Below are 12,141 nucleotides of genomic sequence, written 5' to 3' on the forward strand. Positions count from 1 at the left end.
ATCTGTCAAAACATCTGTGATGTCATCGGTGATGTCATCGGTGATGTCATACTTGCTGCTATGATGTCATGTGATGTCATACATGCTGAGCCAATCACCGAAAAGGTGATTGGAAAAGGTATAGTAGCCATGGTTATCACGTCATCATCCTCTTCCAGATTGTTTACCTCAGTGGCTCCTCCTTTTTTCTACGATTAAGTCGTTTTGTCGGTCGACGATTGAACATTTTTCACAGATGTAGCCCCCTCTGTGGGTTTTGGGGGGTTTAATTGCAGCAGTTTAATTGGTAAGCATGGCACCAAAGCATGCGGCATCCATCACTTCAAGCTAACTCTCCAGAAATGTAACCTATATAACCTAGAACTATTCCAGTCATTCCGGCCACATCGGCCGCCATGCAAGTGGTGTCCTCCGCCTCCCTTCAACAAATGGGGGTGCTGGTCTTCGTCAGCCTACGCGGCCTTTTTTTTTTCAATATTTTATTTTAAATTTTTATAGAACAATAATAATACACAAACAAGACAAATAAACAGGCTCAGACATAGGAAATAAAATTAAACAAAACATACATCATCAACGTTCAACATTACAACATGTTGCTACCAGCCGCATAAGGTGCTTTTATCTGTAATAGATATTGTGCATGGGATCCCACGTAAGGGGTCCACAAGACACCAGACAGGAGAGCCTCAGACACTATTCATTCTCAACCTCATCAAAGTAAGCCAAAAAAGGGTCCCAAATAGTTAAGAACCGTTTAAGCGAGTTGGCTCTCAGGGACCTGAGTCTCTCCATCTGTATAACAGAGATCATGTCCATCAGCCACACCTGAAAAGAGGGGGAAGAGGATGACTTCCATTCCTTCAGAATTAGTTTTTTGGTAACAGTTGTCCTGGGTGTCAGAGATTGTTGCACAGCTGTAGGGAAATTCAGAGAGGACTCCGAGCAGCTGAAGATGGTGAGTTCTGCCTCCGGTTGCAGGGTTATTTTGTAGGCCTTAAAGTACCAGTCAAATAGTTTGGTCCAGAACCCCGTCAGTGAAGGGCAGAACCAGAAGGCATGATATAGCGTGCCCTCTGACACGTGACACCTGTCGCACAGTAGTGAGACAGAAGGGTAGATCTTGTGCAATTTATGCTTGGAGTAGTGAAGATGGTGAGCGACTTTAAATTGGATCAGATGGTGTCTGCTATTAACTGAGCAAAGTTGTACTATAGACAGACTCCTTTCCTATATAATGTCAGATGAATCAATACCAAGTTCCCCCTGCCATGCGTCTCTAATCCTCTCAGTAGAGGCTGTGTTGCATACACATACAAATCTAGAGATAATGTGCTTGGAGTAAGGAGGGCTCAGCAACACATCAAAAAAAGCATGTTAATTTGGGAGTGCTTCAAAGGTGAAGATCCCGCCTTCTTAATTGGTAAGCATGGCAATCTGTGCAGCATAGCAATGTCATCGCATTTCGTTGGTGGTGGACTCCCCGGAATTATAACGCCAGCAGTAAGTCGCTGTAAGTCGCTCTCCGGTTCGTTTCTAAATGAAATTTATCTACATTTATGAATGTGAATTCTAAATGCTAAATTTATGAATGTGAATTCTAAATGCTAAATCTATGAATGTGAATTATAAATGCTAAATTTATGAATGTGAATCCAGCACAGACGGATGGCTGAGGTCAAGCCCGGTGAGTTTGTAAGTCGCTGATGAATTGGTAAACGTGAACTGTGAATCCAGCGCAGGCGGTTGGCTGAGGTCAAGCCCGGTGTAAGACACTGAAATAAGTTCTTCCTTTTGGGGGATTCTCTATCTGAGCTGATGCCCTCCTCTCTCACCACAAGAGGAGCAACATCTTATCATGGAGTCATTACGCCAAAATTAGTTGGCTGCCATGCTGTGAATCAAGCTTGCTTGTTAAATTTTACCCACTGGTCTCTCATGATTGAAATGGGGTCTCACGGACTGAGTTTCAAGAATGAAGACCCAGTCACGTCACCATATATCACCCCATCCCCAATAACCAATCAGCCCATGACATGTCATCGGTGATGTCATACTTGCCGTCTGCTGAGCCAATCACCAAAGAGGATGCGTGCAGTGCATATATAGCCGTGGTTATCACGTCATCATCCTCTTCCAGATTGTTCACCTTAGTGGCTGGTCGTATCTCGGGCTGATCGTCTTCTCTGGAGCTGTGTTTCGCCCCACCCCCCTCCCCAGTCCACCACCAACGTCTTGACTCCTGAAGAATTCTCTATGGGGGGGATTCTCTATCCTAGTCTGAGCTGATGCCCTCCTCTCTCACCACAAGAGGAGCGACATCTTATCATGGAGTCATTACGCCAAAATGAGTTGCCATGCCATTTGTGAATAAAGCTTGCTTGTTAAATTTTACCCACTGCTCTCCCATGATTGAAATGGCAAATTGCATGTGCTGATGCTTCATACCTGCAATGCAACATAGAAATGTCAAATTAGGAGCTTCAAATGGCTTTCGTCATGGTTTCCAATGCAACAGTCTCTGACAGTTTAACTTGGTTTTGTTTTGAGAACACTGAAACAAAACAAATGTATATTTTCAGTTGTGATGAGGTTAAGAACTTCACAAAAAGCATATTCTTCATCTATTAGTCAAACATCTGAGAACATGTGTGAATTTAGATGTTTGAATAAATTCTGGATTTACCTTTAATCTCATTCAACAGATCAGGGTCTAAATGCAGCCAATGGTTTGCATCAAGGCATAAACTTTCCATAAGCTATTGTCTTCCTTGTAAATACAAGAACACATCACTGATGATTTCACCTTGCTTAGGTGCTTTACTATATTTGCAGTGTCAAGAAAGGTTAAACCGTCTGTAGTAACGTCCCCAGGCTGCTGTGCAGAAATACAGACTACATATTTCAAGAGGTGTTTTGCAATAAAGATCAGTCGTAATGCTCCACTAAAAATATCTGAATGGACTGGTTTATAGAGCAGCTAGATCACAATGTTCTGTCTTGCAGAGCTGATATCTTTGTGCTTTTTTTTTATGTCACAAGTGAGCATGATGACCGGGCCATCCTGGCCTCCACAAAACAAAGCTTCCTTTCTGCACCATAGGAAAAGGAGATGACATCATTCTGTCCATACAAAGCCTCAGGCATCCCGCTCTTTCTTTGCACTGGTGAAAATAGGTCTATGGTGAGAGGACATTTCACTCTATTTGAATAATAAGGGCTAACCTTATTGTTTTGTTTTGTTTTGCTTGGTTTTATTTATGTGATACAGTAGATGGCTGGCTCCATCTACCCAAAATGGTGCACACTCGTGGCAAATTTGGACTCCATTGTTTTGGTTTTCTGGTCTTACGAACAAACAGCAGCAACTTTTAGCTGCGGCTAGGGGATGGAATGGAAAGGAAAATTCTTGACTCCTTATCATTAAACAATGTTGAGTTGAAGGGATTTCTCTTGGGAGAAGCCGGTCTGGACTCATCCATTAACTTACGATGCATGTCAATGATAATATATACAGTCAATGATGTCACTGCACCATGGCAGGGAGGGAGCACTGTGATTGTCCATGATTGATTCATTCCACCCACTACCACAAATACTGATCATTTATTCCTCCTGAGATAGGTACTTGAGACTTGGTGACTTGGACTCGAGTCCCTGTTTTGATGACTTGCGACGTGACTTGACAAAAAATAAATGACTTGAGACTTGACTTGGACTTGTGTTCATCAGATTAAATATTAAATATAAAATATTTCTCAACGTTGCCAAGCGTCTGTGTGTAAAGTTGTATGAGAGTGCAAGCTGTAAATGGCATTGTCATGATTGGATGACTCACTCATGATGCTCCTTTTGGCATTGTCCTGATTGGATGACTGGCTCCTCTCACTGGAAGTTTTCCCCCCTCTCTCTCTCAGGGAGAAGGCACTTATGTTAGTAGTTTGTTAACTAAGTAGACATTTATTTGACGTTTGTTTGATTACATTGATTTAACTGTGTACATACATCTGCTGATGCCTCTGGACACGTCATCAGTAATGTTCCTGGGATCAACGGGTGTTTCAGGTCTTTCAACATTATACACCCTCCTCCAGGTGACCCAGCCCGGGGTAAACCCCGGCTCGTGTCCAGATGGCTAGCTAGCTACCATGACTCCAAGGTTCTCCTCTCTTGAGCCACAGCCATCTTGAGGCCCTCTCTGCCGCTTCGGTGGTACTGCGGATGCCTCTCCTCTTTCTCTCTCCCTCAATCCCTAAACTACTGAAGGCTCTGGCCAAAGAGCGGGCTGCGAAGCCTCTGCAGCCCACTTCCACTGGGAGGCACCTTGCCCTCCATCCAGCTTGCTGACAGTCGCTGCAGTCCTGCATACTTGGAGAGCTTCCTCTCAAAGGCTTCTTCCAGGCGGTATTCCCACGGGACTGTCAATTCCAGCAGCACGGCTTGTTTGGTGGACTCAGACACAAGGATGATGTCTGGTCGCAGGGTGGTGACTGCAATGTGGCTGGGGAACTTCAGCTGCTGTTCAAGGTCCACCAACAACTGCCAGTCTCTGGCAGAGGTCAGGATGCCTGCAGATGTTCTTCTGGCAGGGGTTGCCTGCTCCCCAGCTCTGACAAAGGCGATGGTTTTCTTGGAGGGACGGAACTGCTTTGCCCACACAAGTCCAGTGCTGATAGCTTCAGCGATGGTCTTCAGGACTTGGTCATGCCTCCACCGGTACCGTCCATCTCCAAGTGCCCTCGTGCAGCAGCTGAGGATGTGCTCTAGGCCCTTCCTCGCTTGGAGCACAATGGGCATGCTGGTGTCTCTGCTATGCCCCATGTGTGCAGGTTTGACGGGCTTGGAAGCACGTCATACACTGCCTGGATGAGGAATTTGATGCGATGAGGTTCGGCTTTCCAGAGCTCTGTCCAGGTCATTTTCCTCTCAATCGCGTTCTCCCATCTTGTCCAAGCCCCCCGTTGCCTCATTCCCACTGCCTTGCAGGATCTTGACTCCTCCACTGCTGCTCTCACCTCCTCCCGCACAAGACGTCGCCTCTTTATTACATTGATTGAACTGAATATCACTAATCATAATACAAATTCAATTCATTGTCATACTTTTTGAACAGGTTAGATAAATTGGCCAATAATATCACTATTAGACAGGTATTAATACCTTGTCTTTTTTCTTTAGAAAGGAAGGTAAGACTACATTAAGTAACTTTGGCGGGGGGGAAAGTGACTTGACTTGGGACTTGCCTTGCCTTAACTAAGGACTCTACTTGACTTGACATAACCTGTGACTTGACTTGACCAAAACAAAATGACTTGGAACTTGCTTGAGACTTGGACCACATGACTTGGGACTGAGACTTCGACCAAAGTGACTTGGTCCCATACTAATTCAACCCTTTTACAAATGCACCACCAGTGAGTTTGGACATGAAAATACCAAAAAACTGTGCTAACAAGTGTGTTAACATTGTAAACGTGTGCCATCGCCTGAATTCACAAACACACTTCCCAATGAATTTGAATAGATACATTTTACATACAAGTTATCTGGGAGTAAATTATGTTACACGGTCTGAGTGTAAATACTATATGTTTCTTGTTTCATCTATTTGTTCTATGAAAAGTACTTCATTCAGTGACAGTAGTCCTGTATACCCGGGAATGTGCGTGCCACAACTCTGCACACTTTTTTATTTTGCCTTTATTTATACAGGGAAGGCTCTTGAGAGCAAGCTCTCATTTTCAAGAGTGCCCTGTTACATTTGCCAAAAATGCTGACTTGCCAAATGACTTGCCAAAAATGCTAATAAACATCTTAAATTTTGGAAAATGGGAAACTCAGCCAGTCCCACTCCCTGCCTATGCCAATGCTCAGTGCCCATGTGGAGTTTCAGATTGATTGGCCAACCCATTGGGGAGATAAATGGATGCAGACAGTTTTCCTCATTTTATAGTAGGATTATAGTGTGGAGGCGCTGAACCTGTTTTAATGAATGATTCTCTGGCCAGCACCTGGTCTGGATGTACGAACATTACTCTGCTATTTAACAAACAGACCTAAAGAACAGACGTAGTGCAGATGTGGAAGGAGTCACGTTTCTGTTTATAGTGGAGAATGGGATAAGTTGAGTCTGTGGGTAAGATGCAAATAGAATTTGCCTGTTATTTCGAGGCAATCAGACACAAGCAATGATGATCCTAGATTTAGGACCATTCATTTCCCTGAATCTGTGATGAAGGAACACACATGGAGAGAGTGCTTTATCAGGTGATTTCATCATGGCAAAGATCTAGTGAGGTCTCCAGACCATATTTCAAGCAGAAGGCCACTCACGCATAATCCGATCATCCCCTGACGACAGTCAAGTTCTAGCATAACGTGGTCAGTCAAAAGTCCTAGTATGACGTCTGCTATGACGTCAAATATGACGTCAGTTAATCCTCATATATATAGCAAGGGTTCTACGTCACCTCTCTCTCTCTGGCCGATCATAGCAGCAGTAGCTTCACGGCAGTCCATCTCCCTTGAAGCCGGCCTCCGAAGCGTTGTTTTGCACCATATCTGCAGACCGAATCAGCACCCCCAAGTCCTCTCTACCCGTGGACAATCCCCGCAGATCAACGCTCCCCACTCCGGGTTGTCGGATCCCGAGCCAGAACAGTCCATGGGCAGCGACGACAGCTCAAACAACGATACCCTGTTCCGTGTCGGCACGGAGCGCATTGGCCTTCCGAGACGGCCGGGCCGCAGGCTGCCAACGCGGGGCGCTCCACTGCGAGGGGCCGCCGTGAGACGCCATGTTCTACGCTGTCTTGCACGTCGTCAATCTTTCCTTGCTATCTCCATTCACGGAGCAAATCGGCTCAAGCAAAGCGGCCATTTCCCTCGAGCCAGGAGTCCGCCCCAAGTCAACAACAGACTTTCAGACTGACAATCAGTGACTAACATTTTCATTCAGCAAGCAGCTGCATGCAGCCCCACTATTCTTCATCGGACGGGTGTCTAGGCGTCCAAGCATCCAGGCTTCCGCACCGCGATCATCGCGCCCCCAGGCTCTACCAAGGACGGGGCTGACGACCACAGCACACCGAGCATACCCCGGAGGACCAGTCACCCGTGGACGCGAAAGGACCCATGAGAGAAAGTATCATTACTTCAGTATTTAAACGGGTAATCTACCAGTCCAGTAAAATTCAGACGTATTCATCTATTTAATACTCCGTCCGGCGCTTGACTCCATTGGCCAGTGGCGCTGCTCTTGAGGCAAGAGGAGGGCACCTGCATAGGCTAGGAGATCCCCCCCCCCCCCCGTGGGGGATCAGGAGTCAAGACTCGTTGGTGGCGGACTGGGGAGGTGGGTGGGGCAAAACAACGCTTCGGAGGCCGGCTTCAAGGGAGATGGACTGCCGTGAAGCTACTGCTGCTATGATCGGCCAGAGAGAGAGAGGTGACGTAGAACCCTTGCTATATATATGAGGATTAACTGACGTCATATTTGACGTCATAGCAGACGTCATACTAGGACTTTTGACTGACCACGTTATGCTAGAACTTGACTGTCGTCAGGGGATGATCGGATTATGCGTGAGTGGCCTTCTGCTTGAAATATGGTCTGGAGACCTCACTTCAATCAGGAGAGGCCAGTTGGTAGGATTAGACAAACTTTATTTAGCAATCAGCATGCATGGCAAATACTTTGGCGCTTGACTCCATTGGCCAGTGGCGCTGCTCTTGAGGCAAGAGGAGGGCACCTGCATAGGCTAGGAGATCCCCCAAAAGGAAGATCTGATTACCGGAGGTTAATTGAGATCTGCAGGCGCCAGTAGTTGATTGCACTTTTCCGGCCTTCGACCTTTTTAGCGACTTACAGCTATTTGCGGCTGGCGCTCCCGACTCGGTCGGGCCTTCGATCTTGGTACGTGCTTTTCCTGCCTTCGACCTTTTTTAGCGACTTACAGCTATTTGCGGCTGGCGCTCCCAACTCGGTCGGGCACCTCGCGATAGCGCTTCCCAGCTTGGCCTACCTGGCCGCCTTGGCGCTTCGCGATCGTACTTTCCGGCCTTCGACCTTTTTTAGCGACTTACAGCTACTTGCGGCTGGCGCTCCCAACTTGGTCGGGCCTTCGATCTTGCTTTTCCTGCCTTCGACCTTTTTAGCGACTTACAGCTATTTGCGGCTGGCGCTCCCAACTCGGTCGGGCACCTCGCGATAGCGCTTCCCAGCTTGGCCTACCTCGCCGCCTTGGCGCTTCGCGATTGTACTTTTCCGGCCTTCGACCTTTTTAGCGACTTACAAGCTATTGCGGCTGGCGCTCCCAACTCGGTCTGGCCTTTGATCTTGGTACGTACTTTTCCTGCCTTCGACCTTTTTAGCGACTTACAAGCTATTTGCGGCTGGCGCTCCCAACTCGGTCGGGCCTTCGATCTTGGTACGTACTTTTCCTGCCTTCGACCTTTTTAGCGACTTACAAGCTATTTGCGGCTGGCGCTCCCAACTCGGTCGGGCCTTCGATCTTGGTACGTACTTTTCCTGCCTTCGACCTTTTTAGCGACTTACAAGCTATTTGCGGCTGGCGCTCCCAACTCGGTCGGGCACCTCGCGATAGCGCTTCCCAGCTTGGCTCACCTGGCCGCCCTGGCGCTTCGCGATTGTACTTTTCCGGCCTTCGACCTTTTTAGCGACTTACAAGCTATTTGCGGCTGGCGCTCCCAACTCGGTCGGGCCTTTGATCTTGGTACATTAATGTTTGACTTGGCGCTTCCCGGCTTGGCCTACTTGGCTGCCTTGGCGCGACTACCCTGACTTTCTCCGACTCTCTCTTTCTCTATCCCCCAGTAGGATACACATTGTGTACTGTATAAGGTACAATAGGGTCATGATATGACCTATGCTTTAATGTCCAGCAACTTAACTCAGCTGATGAATAGGCTTGTAAAAAGTGGCTCTTTGTAGGGCTGGGTGATATGGACAAAATCAAATAGCACAATATATTTGACCAAATACCTCGATATCAATATTGTGACAATGGGATGACTATTGCTAATCTTGCAAGCCAGCGGGATTCTCTCGTGAGATCAGGTTAGACTATTGCTGCTTTCACAAAATATTTACACATTGAGATTTTGATAAATAATCATCAGTAATGTGGATATAATGACTAAGTGGGTAAATTGAACCTGCATTGTGTTGACAGCATTGGCAGCAACCCATCTTAAGGGCTTGGATCCCCCGACCTCCTGCTTCCAAAGTGCACATGCTGGGGAGTGAGTTTAACCAAACTACAAGTTGCTACCACTCGGGAGTCGGGACTCACGAGGACTCTCAGTATTCGGCTATATAAAAAAGGCACATAATACAACAGCTAGAACAGTCTGGTAAGTTCAGAAAATTAGCAGGAAAAGACAACACTTATGCTATATCTCAATACATGATTGATATCGATATATTGCCAAGCCCTCGGTCATTGGACCCTGTTCTCAGAGTTTCAGGTTTTCTGGCAGGCAGCCAGTAGTGATTGTGATTTGGTCATGAGTGAAGCTTCTATAGAACAGTGGTGGCCAGGATGGGTGGGGTCACTGGTGATTTTCCCTGTAGGCTTCAACAGGCCGCTGCCTGCTCTTGTAGAGACCACCAGCAGGTGTTTGTATTGCTGTCCTTTGTTGTTCCTTATTTTCTGTGAAGATTTTTTCATTTACCAAGATAATTCCCTTAGACACATACCATAGTGTATATCCATCCCAGAGCCAATGCAAATAAGGCTGCTGCTGACAATATTTGTGAAGTGTGGTGTTGACTTTAGAACTCCTACCTATTGTATCATCAAAGATAGGGATATGCAATTTCTTACAATTTACAAGCACCCTGGGGTATCATCAACAATTAACATCAATTAAATAAATTGTAAATATGTATCACAAACAAGTTCATCACACTGCGTTGTGACTGTTCAAAAGTTTGCATGTGTTTAACTAACACATGGCTGATTAAAACAAACAGGAACCATGAGGTTGAATTGAATTTACCTGGAGTTGTGCAGATGTTCAAAAGAAGAGAGTGGACAGTCAGTGAACCTCCTTGGTTGAGATATTGGAAGAGATGATAGTGTGCAAGGGAAGCATCCCTCATTCCTTCCTAATACATTCTCCTGAACCAATGTCCCCCTTCTGTTTGTCATGAGATTCATAAGTGTGCTCTGTCCCCTTCAAGATTGTGTTGTTTACCTTCCTAGTGTGGTAGGGGGACACTAGGACCCAGGACAGCCCTTGGCCAATCAAGATGAGTTACACAAACTAATAAGAGGCTCATGGAGCACAGGTGTGTCAGCTTCATGCCTGCTCACTCCTGATCCAGATCACCCCTGTGCACATGTCCTCTGGGTAGGCCAAGCAAATCATTTTAACATGAAACTGTGTTTTACTAAGATTATTTCAATTAATTGTTGGGTAATGTAGGGGTGCAAATGCACAGGTACTGTATTTATGTTTTTATGTAAACATGACTTTGTGGGTCTGCCAACATTTTGTTTCTTATATTTTATTGTTTCTTGCATAAAGGGTCGAGAGTCCAGGCATAGCCTCGTGGCAGTGGCAAGGTATAATACTTTTCTACTATAAATATGTTCATTTGCTTCATTAAGACATACATTAATGTTTGATGTCTAATCCACAGGCAAAGTGCTGGTTGCCGTTTACTTCTTGTTAATGTTTGTTTAGGTCAGATCAAGACCAATATTGACTTTTATCCCTTCTGCGGCTGGTGTGGCCTCCAGCCACGGGAGCGGTTGGTGCGTTGGGAGTTCACCTGTTGATTTGTGGTGGTATCATTTAAGGTTTGTTGTGGCACTGATAATAGTTTGGGTGATTTGTGTTTGGGAAAATAAAGAGGGTTTCTTTTGTGTGTAATTAACCTTTTTTGTTTCTCACTGATAGTATACTCCCCGTGCATCAGCCTGCTGACTGGCATGCTGCGCCACCGCAGCAAGACAAACTAACTTAACCTTTTGACCCTATATTAATAAATAGCCTGAAATTGGCATCTTGACCCACACTGACTGTTGTCTTCATCATTGAAGTTCACCTGTATGCATTAGAGCCTACCCAGGGTTCACACTAGATTAGCTCATCCCATCTTATTGTGCTCCATGTTCCTTTTAATACATCATGCCCAGGGACAGGAATGCAAATTAACTGCCTATCTAATCTTTGTTACAGTTGTCCATGTAAGAATGAATCTAAGAAAGTCTGCAAAGTCTAGTAGAGTTTACTGTGCCAAAGGAAGATGCAGAAACCAAGATAAGATACATTTAGCTACAGAGAAATAGCAGCTGAGGCAGAGTGGCACAGCTGGAGATGCAGAATATAGTACAGTATTTGTTCTGCGACTAAATCTTATCAGCTTATTATGTAGGGCTAGCATCTGGTCATAAAGGCAACTTCAGAAGTAACTGAAAACAGTAGCCAGAGACTGACTAGAAAATACATAAAAGACAAGCCCAAAAACTGTCTAAAGTGGTAAGTTTGGGTTATTTTACACCACACAGTTGTTGATGCAGGTTAGTTCAAGCTACATGTTGGAGAGGATTTCTTCATAGCATGTGTGCACACACCCCTCCCCTCCAACTTGAATGGTAAGGCTGCACACAAATAATGCTATTGCTAACAAGTGAAAAATAGCTTAGTTACATAATTGCCAACTGGGATATTTACAGTCTTGCATAACATCATGCCTACTATTGGTTGGTAAAGAACATGTAATGATAATGTTACTTTACTGTGAATTGCACTTTACTGATTATTCTAAATAGGTTTCATAAAAATGTGTGGATATGATTGCATGTATTGATAGAAATGTGGTAGTCTATAAATACTGTAATATAAACAGTCAAAGGCAACATTGCTACTACATTCAAGTGCATAACTCAGATAACTGACCAAAGATATAGTGCCAAAAATATAGATAAAAACACAACTCATAAGAAAATGTTTATTATACAGTACGTGTCGAAGGGGAAATGTAATTAGTAGTGAAATGCATAATAATCCCCTCTACTGTCATTATTTGTGTCTCCCCCATCAACACAATAAAAATATTGACCATTGTACAAACATTCAAAAAGAATCCCACAAGAAGGCATTCTCAAT

Source organism: Poromitra crassiceps, assembly GCF_964638095.1.
Source record: "Poromitra crassiceps genome assembly, chromosome: 1".
Classification (NCBI taxonomy): Eukaryota; Metazoa; Chordata; class Actinopteri; order Beryciformes; family Melamphaidae; genus Poromitra; species Poromitra crassiceps.